Raw genomic sequence first — 12,454 nt, 5'->3', positions numbered from 1 at the left:
TGTGTCCTCGTGATGAAAAAGCCCAAGAGTGTGCTATGATCGAGTGAACCGCCTTATCCCGGGCTGAAAACATAGGGAAGGGAGGCCAACAGCCTGAACATCCTAACTCATCATTTTGTGAACACTTCTATCATTTTCATGAACATTACCACACACTATTTGTAACTTAGCGGTAAGGATTGGCAATAGGTTTTTTAGTATAGGCCCTTTTATTTTGATGAGACTCCACTAGGACTGCATTATTATTATTTTATTGTTGTAGCTTGCTTCCATCTTAGATTTAGGTTTAGATAGGTGTTTATCACACCCTTGATGAAGTTTAATAAACACCCTTGAACTGTGGTCACTTCTATCTGTCTTACTTTGATAGCATGTCTTCCTTACAGAGCACAGGAGGAATTTGTATATGGCCTTAGTGGAGTACAGTGATACAATTGGAGGAAACATTATGAGAAAAGGTAAGTACTAGTGGATAAACGAGAGATGAATAGAGAGAGAAAAGGTAGGTACATCTGGACACAAGAAGTGTTTGGATCTCCTCATTGATTATTATTATTTATTTATTGATTGATTGCTTGTTAGGCGCTTATACAATAAGAAAATACTATTTCAAAGCGTCCACAGGGCAGGGAGGGAGCAAGGGTGGGAAATACAACAAAAACACAATATATAAGAGCGGGGGGGTAGAAGGTACCACCCTACTATGCCCTGTGAGTATTCTGAGCGTGCAGGTGCAGCAAGGAAAAGGGAAGAGGGGGTAAGTGCTGGGGAGCCCGAGCTCATGGCTGAGCCACAGATTAAGTGCTAGATATGTTGAGTGCTACACGGACTGAGGCCATGGGAGGTGTAAGTGCGAACCTCCAGGGCAGAGGGAGTGCAGCAGCAAGTGCTGCGGATAGGCAGGAGCAGGGCAGAATTGGTGTCGGAGGTCAGGGCCCCGAGGATGCAGAAGGGCCCAGGACACCGATCACAGCAACTATGGGATTAGCAGAGGAGAGAAGACGGGAAGGAGGAAGAAAAGAGGAAAGTCTTAAGGAGATTCAGGTATTTCAGAAGATGCTTCTCAAGCCGCAGATGGAGGGGGAGGCTATTACGTAGGAAGGAGCCCACAGAGGAAAGTGAACATCCACCTACTCTCCGTCTAGCAAAATGCTTTACACACAAAAAGTTGGTGCCAGATGAACGTAGTGGTCTAGTGGAAGAGTATTTAGTGAGATAAAGTTGAAGATAGTGTGGTCCCCGGGCACAGACAGCATTGTGGATGAAGCAGAGGGATTTGAATTTAATCTGTGCAGCAACCGGGAGCCAGTGAAGACTTTTTAGTGCAGGAGAGATGCAGTCCCTGGGCTTAAGGCCAAGGATAAGACTTGCTGCCCTATTCTGTATTAGCTGGAGGGGTTGCAGAGTAGAAGATGGAAGATTCAGGAGAAGGGTATTGCTGTAGCCAAGCCTAGAGAGAACCAGTGCTTGGGTCACATTGAGCCTCTGAGGGAAAGTGAGAAAAGGTAAAATTCTTTGAAAAGGAAGAGCTGAAGGTGGGACTTCTTGGCAATGTCCTGGGTGTGAGGGATTAAGGAGAGAGAGGACTCGAAGATGACTCCAAGGTTTCTAGCTTCAGTTGAAGGTGCAGGGGAGAGCCCAAGGAGGAAGGCCAGAGTGAGGGGAAGAAGGAGGGAGCAGGGGTTCTGATGGGAAGGAGCTCAGTTTTACAGGCATTGAAACAGAGATCGTTGGTGGCGCACCAGGACTGGATGGCAGATAGGCAGTCAGGGATGATGGAGGATGCAAGAGGGTCAGCAGGGAGTTTAAAAAAGAGCTGTGTGTCATCTGCGTAACATTGGAAGTTCGTGAAGAAGGGGGCGATGTGGCGTGCAAGGAGAGCAAGGTAGATGTTAAGGAGCCAGGTGGAGAGGATAGAGCCATGGGGGACACCACAGGTGGAGAGGGACAGAGGAGAGGAGAAGGAGCCCAGGATGACTTGAGAAGAGCAGTTAGTGAGGAAGAGGTTGGTCAGTCCAGTGCCCCTTCCAAGATACCGAGGGTATCGTGGAGCCTCTGTATGAGGATGGAATGGTTGACTGTGTCAAAGGTAGAGGAGAGATTGAGAAGGATAAGGACAGCTGGGGAGTTGGACTCCAGAGATGAGAGCAGATTTTCACGGGTGTTTGTAAGAGCGGTTTTCATGCCTCTGGATGCTTGGAATCCAGATTGATGGTCGTGAAGACCACCAACAAGTTCAGTGTGAGAGTTGAGTTGGGGCAAGGCCAGCATCTCAAGCAGCTGCCCCAGGAAAGGAGTGATGGAAATAGGGCGGTAGCTGGCAGGGCAAGTAGAGTCTGAGGATGTTGTTTTCAGGAGTGGGTGCACAAGGGAGTGCTTAAGGGGGAGGGGAAAGATACAGTGGCAAAAGAGTGATTGCAGAAATCAGCGACAGCCGGGGCAAGAGAGCTGATGTTATCCTGATGGTCCTGGATGAGCAAGGGAGGACTTGTTTAGAAGAAACCTCCATGGAGTGGACAACTCTGGTAACTTCTTCAGGTGTGACAGGGGAGAAGGAGGAGAAGGAGGAAGGTGGAGGGAGGGGGTGGAGGAGATGGGGTGTGTGAGGATTTGTGAGGGAGAGTAGTAAGGGTTGTAAGGATGTCCTGAATTTTGGTGGCAAAGTGTGAGGCAAGTGCATTGCAGAGTTCCTCGGAAGGAGAAGGGGGGAGGAGACCACAGAAGGGTCGGATAGTTCCCTGCAAATCTTGAAAAGTTCAGCCATGTAGTTAGATTTACCCGAGACCCGTCCCTGTATGTAGGCTCTTTTCTTTGCACTGACGGTGAGTCTGTATTGCCTTTGGAGCAGGCAGCAGGCCAGTTTGTCGGAGGATGAGCCTGAGGTTATCAAATTCCGTTCTGTCGCTGTGCACTTTCATTTCAGGGCCGCAAGTTCTGTGTCATACCAGGTGTTATGCTTAGAGGCAGGTTTCAGGCAGATCCTCATGACTGGTGCAAGAATGTCAAGAGTGTTGGTGATAGACAGGTGGAGGTTTCTGAGGGCAGAGTCAGAAGTAGAGTCAGATGTGGGGGGTGAGGAAGGTAAAGGCAGCCGCAGTCACTTGTCTCATCGGGCACCCAGTGGGTGGAGAGGAGAGAATGATCTGTCCAGGAGAGAGGGGTGACTTGTGGGGGAGAGAGAGAGGTCAGAGTGTATGAAGGCATCCAGTGTGTCCAGCTGAGTGGGTTGGCCCAGAAGGGAGAATGAAAGGGAAAGTGAGGTGCAGAGGTCAGTGAAAAGAATGGATGCAGAGCCAGGGGAGTCCAGTTGAATGTTGAAGTCACCCAGTGAGGAGGAGGTTAAAGGTGGATGAAAGTAAGGAAGAGCAGAAGTCATCCCATTCAGAGAGGAACAGGGTGTTGGCGCCTGGAGGCCGGTAAATGGTAGCAATGGTCAGGGTGAAGATGGGAGAGATGACCAACTTGCAAACCAGGCTTTCAAAGTAAGAATAGGACTGGGTAGGTAAGATGTAAGCAGGAACCCACTCTGGGAAGATTAACGCAACCCCCCCATCAGTGTGGTGGGGTTGAGGCTTAGAGATAATCTTGAAGCCATCAGGGAGGAGGGGGTCAAAAGCAGTGACTGAGCTGGCATTGAACCAAGTCTCAGTAAGAGCGAGAATGTAGAGGTCAACGTCTTCAAGAAGGAGACAGATGTGTTTGTTGGCTGAGCGGCCGTTAAGAGTTGCCAAGTGGAGAGGTCTTTGCCTTTGAAGGTTTTCTGAGGTGGAGTACAGGGGCATGGTACAACAGTCAGAGGGGGGAGAGAGACAGAGAGAGAGAGAGAGAGAGAGAGAGAGAAAGAGAGAGAGAAAGAGAGAGAGAGAGAGAGAGAGAGAGAGAGAGAGAGAGAGAGAGAGAGAGAGAGAGAGAGAGAGAGAGAAGACGGGGGAGATTCTACATTAAATGGCTGGTTGCAGTGGTTTAGTTTTCCTACCACTGTGCTTCTCTACCGCAGGCTGAATCCTCAGCTGCAGTATAGCAGCCATGGGTGACCATTGTGCCAAAATGGCCCGGCCTTCTTTTTCCACCATTTCTTGTTTGTGAGGTCTTTCTTGGGTTTTACTCTGTGCATCAAACCAGGTTTGAGCCGTTTGTTCATTTTGGCTTTGGCAGGCTTCAGTACTGAAACCCGCCTCTGGCTCCAGTGTGTCTGCAAGGGCCGGAAATGAAGGCGGCGCCCGAAACTCCCCTGCCCTTTGCCTCCATGGAAACCTGAATGTACCCCGTCCTGATTGGCTAGTTAGCTGGCCTTGCAGGACAGCCACCCTGCTAAGTGAGTGACAGCTAAGCTGTGCATGAATGGGAGAAACCTGCTTAAAAGGCAAGGCTTCTTAGACTGAAGACAGAGTCGACCACTGGGAAGAACAACCCGACGAAGAAACCGTGAACGAAGCTTGCTGCATCCTCCTGGACAGTTGAACTACCCAGTGAAGCCCTGCTGCTGTGATGAAACTCCTTTTACTGATCAACAAGAGAAGCTCTGGAAAGGATGACTTCTTCCCTTGGGTTAGTGGGACCAACTAACCCCTGAGATGAACTTTGCTGGAAGACCTTCCCCGACTGGCTGTACTTCTTTGCTGCTGCTGGAACCTAGTGCCAGGGGTCAAGAAATCTGTAGTCCAGTGCAACATCTGTAAGCCAGCCAAAAGCTCCAGGAGTCTCCTGAGGACCTTCCCGAAGCAGGGCGACCCAAGCTCGAGTCACCTCAACAGAGTGCAGGACTCATGGAGTGAAGGAAGCCCAACCGGTGTTCAAGATCCGTGGTGGTTCTATTTACCGAGCGCTGAAACCGCAAAGTGCCACTGATCCAAAAAGAGCCCGCAGCTGCCGCTGACCATCGAGTTGCTGCCGCAGGAGTCCCCAGACGTCCTCCCTTTTGTCCCTACAACTGAGGTCCAGGAACACAAGATCTGCATCACTGCAACCAGACATGAACCAGCTGGATCCTCTAATTCTAACCAAAGGTAATGTTCTGACTTTGGGGTACTTACCTCATTGTCTGTAGCTTGCTCTTCTCAGTTGAGACTTACATTAACTGCTTTTCTAGAGTTGATCTCAGCTCTAACCTTCACAAGTGTAACAGCTTTTGATCGTACAGTGATTTTTCTTCAACAAACTATCTAACTTTGTTCAAGACTTTTACTATCTAAGAAGTGCCTCAGCTCCATAGACTTTGCTCCAATTGACTTTGGCTGTCCTGGCTCCCTATAGACTCTTCTATTCCATTGACTTTGATTCTTACTGTTCCTCATAGGTGATGCATTGGTTTTAAACTAATATTGCTGGGAAAGGTTTTTATCTAGACTTCATTGGAAGATTTAAAGTGCTCACAAGCTCCGAGAACCTGAATAACCTTTTTCCTTCCTCTAACCTTTCCTTTCTACCAACCTCAGAATTTATAAAGTACAAAAGTGATATATAAAAGCCATCACTATCATAGTTAGTGAAGTCACTTCAGGGTGTAGGGAGTGTGTATGAAGCATTTCTAAAAAGTATCCACTTGCTGTGTATTGATTCTGAGAAAGTATTTTGAAGTGTATTTTTATTGTTGCACATTGCCCTTTTTAAAGAATGCTTATTTAAAAATAACTGTTAAATAAATAAATAATGATTTTAACTAGAACCCTTGAGTGTACGTGTTATTTGGATATTTGTATTGGTGGATTTCATTGCTACAGCTCTACAGCTCACAATTACCCTTAAGATAGGACTGGCTGCTCAGTCACACTACCAACTTGTGTATTACAGACCTATACAAATAGGTGGGTTACCTAATACCAAGAGGACAAGGGTTGTGTAGTCTCCCAAAGGGTTACTACATCAATTATTGGCTAAAAATAGTATATGTATATAAGTATGGCCATATTTAGTGAAGAAGGTAGCGAAGACCTCTGGATGTAAGAAGGTGAAGTAACCCTTTTATTATTATGTAAGATAGTGTAAGTATTGTTGATATATGTTATGCTTCAGTAAATGAACAGATAAATGTTGTAAACAAAGAGTGGTAGGCAAAACCTGTATGCATATATGGCAAACTTGCATGCACTTAAATAGGGCCCATGTTTATTTCCAGCATCAAGGGAAGGCATATTAGAGTAGGAAGGGCAACAATAAGTGTTAATTGTATCTCACCGGAATAAACACAGCAAAGAAAGGAGAGACCACGGTCCCACCATATTGGAAAAAGGACTACAAGGGCAAGAGTACAGAGAAGATTTGTCAAATTAAGAAAGAGATCTAAAAGTAGGCCTGCCAACAAAAGCTAGAAAAAACATCAAGCAAGTGCACCGTTTTTCTACTTTAAAAAAGATGAGATTAGATTGCATTCTACCTAGCCATGGATACAAACAGATGACACCAGCATCATCATGTCAAGGAAATACAAAAGCGACAAGGCCAGTGCCCTCCATGCAGAAGAAGGAAGAAAGGCCTATTTTAGGGAAGTACAGTTCTCTTTGTTAGATTACCATGACTTTTGCCGCCATTTGGTTTCTGCAGGAAGTAAATGACAGTTTATCCATCGATGCAACAAGAAGAAAGAAGAAGAGCGGCTGGAGGAGAAGACTGTTCCTTTTCTGTTATTGTTGGATTTGTCTTGTCCGTTTTGTCTTTTATTGTTTTTATTATAAAGAAGGTGACAATTTAACCCCATAGTGTTAAGAATGGCACAAACATTTACAATACGCTCTATCAAGCATAGAGGAGAAATGTTTCCTTTTTCAATTAAGAGAGGAGTTTGGAGATGATGTTTGAGCTTAGCATGGCATAAAAAAGGACAAAATGAGGTGTGAACCTATGAAACGGGTGGGGCAAGTGAGGGTAAAACAAAATATGTGTGTGCTTTTTGGTCCTACGTTACAGGCACACCCAGGTAAAAGCATAGATGAGCACAGGTGACATCGAGGTATACACAAAAGGGAGGAGAAGCAGCCATTAAATTAAATTAAAGAAGAGGACATTTAGTGGCAAATTTTTTAGGAGGTAGGAATACTTCAAAGAAATAGAAGCATTGAAGTAGTAATGGTTAGGTTTTAGGCGGAAGTGCTAGTAATAAAATGCACTTATTTCTCAAGAAACTCACCCAGTTTTGTATATGTCCGATGGACAGGGAACACATGCACTTCAAGCGCCCTCAGCACATGAGCCTGCAAGCAGGGAGAAAGGCCCTAATTGTCATGAAAAGGGGCATAGTGGACCCAGCCAGATGCCCATTGTTGCTGAATTGAAGAAATGAAGAAGAAGAAACAATCCTCTTTATGGACTCCCCATCCTTCTGTCCCCAATTATGACAATGTCCCCTCGACTGATTATTTTACTCAAGAAGACAATGGGCCTCATTACAATAGTGGCGGTAAGGCAACAACAGCACTGGTAGTGCTACCGGCGCAGTTGTTACCATGCTGCCACATAACGAGTTCTGCTCGCGGGTGCCGCTCTGAACGCCTGTTCAGACCAGGGGGCTCAAACGGGAATGGGGACATACCGGCTCCGGGTTCCGCGCAAGGGGAATTACCGGGCTCACCAAGGTCTGAATGGCCCGGTAATTCCCCTTTCGCGGGACCCGGAGCCGGACCAGAGTTTGGAGGTAGCCATGCCCTTATAAGGGGCATGGCTACCTCCAAACTCGTAATAATGATGGTCAGGAAATGGATTCCAAGCAGATGGCAAATGGGACAGGGACAAAGGAAATGTTGTGGGTGGAGAAGGGAAAAAAAGTAGGTGCACAAATGTGTATGTAAAAACTAACTAGCTACAGGAAAAAAGAAGAAAAGAGGAGAGAAGAGAACAAAAATGAATGAGCTGGTGGGTCCCCTCAGAAGAAAATATATAAATGTCGTTTAACGACATCGCTCGATTCTCGTAGCGGCAGAGTCCCTCACTGTGCATGTACCTTAACATTTATTTGGGTAACAGGGGTGGGAACAAGATGGAAGTAAAGAATTTTACTTTCTGGGGATACATACATATACATAAATAATAAAAGAGGGCAAAAGAAGCCACACCTTTGACAAAAAAGGATACATATACAATAGATTACGAGAATACAATATGACTGGAAACACTGTTGGTTCTTTAGTCTTCCACAATTCCTCCATTGAGTAGTGGGGGGTGACTGAGATAGGGATGCATAGGTACATTGCATGTGTGGGAAGGTAAACAATAAGCATGTGTTCAAATATATCGACTAGAGGGGTGAATGAAAAGGAGCAGACTCTCTCTCTCTCTCTGGTGACAAACAGATGAGATTGTCATTCAAGGGCATGTATCGCGCCCACCTGTCCAACACTGTAAAAGTCGGAAACATTGTTCATTGAGGAAGCCACGCTGCCCTTATTATAGGTAGGTACATTAGAACATAGGTGACACTGCACACTTATTTAGGGCAGCATAAACAAAGGCATGCTTGCAATGTACACAACATGATTATACCAGAATATAGATTTCTGATGTAGAATATAAGTCAGCAAAAGGCAGCCATCTTCCCCAAAATAAATGTCACATCGTGTATTACAAATAAGCTGCAAGCTTTAAAAACTCCTAACAATTTAGAAGTGCTGGAATCACAGAAATATATTGCTGAGTGCAAAACTCAGAAATGTAGTTTTTCGGTAGAAGCCAAGGTACAGTGATGTAGCAGAATCAAATAGAACATATGATTTTCACGGTATTGCTCATAAAAGAAAACTGGCATACAGTCAGAAATAGAAAAGAAAGGGGGATTAGCCAATAAGGAACTAGGCAGCTTAATCTGTGACCTAAGCAATTGTCTGAAGCATGCGTCATTTGCAAAACCTGTTCTGTCCAGTTTTAAAGTTGCAACATATGTCTTGTGATCTAGAAAATATAGAAAACAGAAAGTCATGCTGATTAGCATATAAATCATCTGTCTCAGGAAGCATTTATGTCCAACAGAAGACAAGTGATGTTTGACCTTTAAGTAAATTGGCCAATTAAAGCCTATCAAAATATAAGGTTTATATTACCATAAAATGATTGCGTAATCTGTGCCATTGTATAAAACCATGATGTATGCAGAACAGGTTTGAGAAATTCCTTTTTTCAGCTTGTAAGAAAGTGATTAAATGAAACTGCTCCCAGCCGACTGTCTTTGTCCCCCTCTCTTGCATAATGTATGCTTTTAAGAGACTGCTGGCTGCATGAGGGTATGTCAGAGCCGGGACCCCATTCTAAAATAAGCATGGGAAGACATGAACTAGTTTCCCGAGTGGATTTGATAATGATTTCCAAATCCAAAAGTCTAAAATTAATAAGGCAGTAAGAGGGCAAAACATGGTTACAGCAAGGTTAGAAAATTGAAACATTGCAGGGCTTTTGGAGGAAATTGTGGCACATGGTTATAAGATTACTTCCTAGATTTCAATGTAATGTACCATCAGTGATCTGGGAGTTTCATGTTAGAGAGCTTTATCAGAAATAGTAGAGAGGGGGTGCAATTTATAATGGAGAATTCATACCATTAGTAGGAAAGGGAATATGGGTTATCGGACAAATTACTACCCTATCTCCCTTATATTGTCAGTCAACAATAACTTGGGTAAGAAACTGTTTGCCATGAAACTTGTCTTCATATTGTTTTTAAATGTTATTTTCCCTTTTTCCTTTTCTGTCAATCTTGTATTGTTCTTTTGTCCTTTAGGACCCACTAGGACCCTCCATATATATTTTTTTTTATTTGATGGATGATCTTCCACCATATCCCACTTCCAGTTTCCTCCTTGTCCTTCCAGCTCTCCTCCTCGGATCTGGTGTGCTATGGAGGAAATGGAGTTAGGAGATATTTCTAGGATAGATAGGAAAACAGACAGGTTAAGTATTAATTGAAATAACTGTTTCCCTTTTCTGTTTCTTTTTTCAGACAAAATACAGTTAAAACGTTATCTCTCACACTCTTGCATTTGGAACATTCCTAGTCACCCGCAACAGATGTAGTTTCCCAACTGTTGTATTGTCAGAACTGCCTCAGGAACCTACTTACTTATGTGTAAAAGTATATGGTTCGTGAAGCCGAACTGTCAGATGAAATTAACAGCACACGTCGAGTGAAACAAGGGTGTCCGCTGGCTTCCGCTCTTTTTTGACCTACATCGGCGATATGCAAGAAATTGCGAAAACAGTAAGAGCTTTTCCACCGAAACTTGGAACAACGGAAATTGGGCACATTCTGTATGCTGATGAACTCACCATATCCGATCAGACGCAAATAGGGCTACAACGCAAACTCAACACTTTACAACAATATGCTATGGACAACTACTTAGAAATCAATATAAGCAAAACAAAAATCATGATCCTCCAAAATCATAATAAAAAACCTAGCAACTTCAACTGGCAGCTGGGTCAAACAAAAATTGAGACTGTGAACACGTTTAAATATCTTGAAGTACTCCTGGACAATTCATGTCAAGAAGACACAATGCAATCCGAATTATACGCGAAGATGAACAAACTAGCGGCACAAGCAAAGGCCATCGACAGCAAATTCGGAAAGTACTCACTCGTGCCAACACTAAACTTCTATAAAGTGTAGGTTGTGCCGGCTGTTACATATGGGTCTGAAGCAATGCCCGCGATCGCTAAGCGAATATGGGCAAAACTGGAGGCCTTGTTCTGGTGTAAAATACTGAAACTACCCAACTCTACACCAGGGGCAGCCATTCGTCGGGAACTAAGTCTCCAGTCATTGGAATGCACAGTGACCTGCAATACCATCATGCTTTTCAGAAAGACCAGAATGGACAGCAGCAACAAGATATTCAACATGATAAAACGTGAAATGGACACCAAAGGTTGTGTCATGCTGATGGCATGGCAAGAGGAAAATCTTGCGGTGCTACACGAAATTGCATCTGACGAAGAAGAATTTATCGGTAACCCATGTAAAGTGCTACGAAAAATTAAAGATGCAGATTGGGCAAGGACAATAGATACGTCTGCCAAATTACAGCTTACCTCTCATTTGCCACCCAACACGCTGAAAAGAAATGAGCTGCAAAATTTCATAAAGCAATTTCCGAACAGACAGGCTCGAAACCTAATCTTACGAGCACGACTTAATCTACTAAAAACAAATGAGATATTACATATTAGAGGACAAGTGCAAACAAACGGCTGTAGATTCTGCGACAACACCATATATCCCATAAAAGAGACTATAAGACATTTACTCATGGTATGTCCTGCTACTGCAACCAGCAGACAGCATTACCTATGGCAATTGGATGGTTTTGACATCCTACATGAAGAAAACACATGGTGGTGCAGACTCATTGGAGGCGATAAAACCACCTGGCAAATTGCTTTGGCTAAAATGTTAGAATACATAGAGCGAAACCTACTCAACGGCAATGCTTGTGTATTGTATTGTAAAAATCTATTTTGATTAAACAATTAAAATAAAAAAAATGTTTTAAAAAGTATATGGTATCAATATCCTTTCCATAGGCATGCCTTTTTCTTTTTTTTAAACTCTTTATTTAATATTTTCAAGAGAAAAGATAAAAGATTATAGCAGTGAACATGTCAAACAATATAATCATTAAGTCATACATTTCTGTAAAAGCAACCATATCAAGTCAAACATTAACCTTATTGAATCAATTGTAGATTACATGGATCAGAACAAAATTCTATGTTTCCATAAACATAGTCGCATCAATAATAAATCAACTGTGTACATTAACAACAACACAAGACAAACATTAAAACAGTGTCAAAGACGAGAGGGAAAAAAAAAGGGGGGAATCCCATTGTTTTATTGCTCAGGAGTCCTTTCACTGACTCAATATAACTTAAATCAATTATAAGCCAATCAAATATTCATCCACCATATAAGCTGTTAAAAGGTGTCCAGAGATTCAAGTATCTCTCTTCTCGATCTTATCTCTGAAACATAATTCTCTCAGACTCAGACAATATCAGCACATCATTCACCCAATTCTCAACTTGCGTTTTTTCCTTGTATTCCACTATTTGTTTTGCTGCTATCACTAATACTTTGTCAATTCATTGACTATATTGCAAAGCAATTTCACATCACCCCTTATTTGATAACAATAGAGGTTGCAGGGGCATCCTGGGGAAGTTCATCAATAATATTGTATCTAATATGTCTAGCAAATCCCTCCAGAACTCTGATGACCTAGGACAGTTCCATAACATATGAATAAGTGTGCCCTTCACTTTTCTACATCCCCAACATACATCATTGTCGATCAGAACTACACATGCGTACTGGTGTCCAATAGAGACACCCTAAAGTTTTCTGATGCATGATTCTCAACTTTAGGTCCAATTTGTTTTATAAAACGCATGCCACATTTGTCCCCATTCACTATCTGTAATTACACATCGCAGTTCCTCCTCCTATTTCTCCATCAACTTTCTCCAAGAT

Source organism: Ambystoma mexicanum, chromosome 11, assembly GCF_040938575.1.
Source record: "Ambystoma mexicanum isolate Mex_15411 chromosome 11, UKY_AmexF1_1, whole genome shotgun sequence".
Taxonomy (NCBI): domain Eukaryota; kingdom Metazoa; phylum Chordata; class Amphibia; order Caudata; family Ambystomatidae; genus Ambystoma; species Ambystoma mexicanum.
This window is presented reverse-complemented; position numbering follows the sequence as displayed.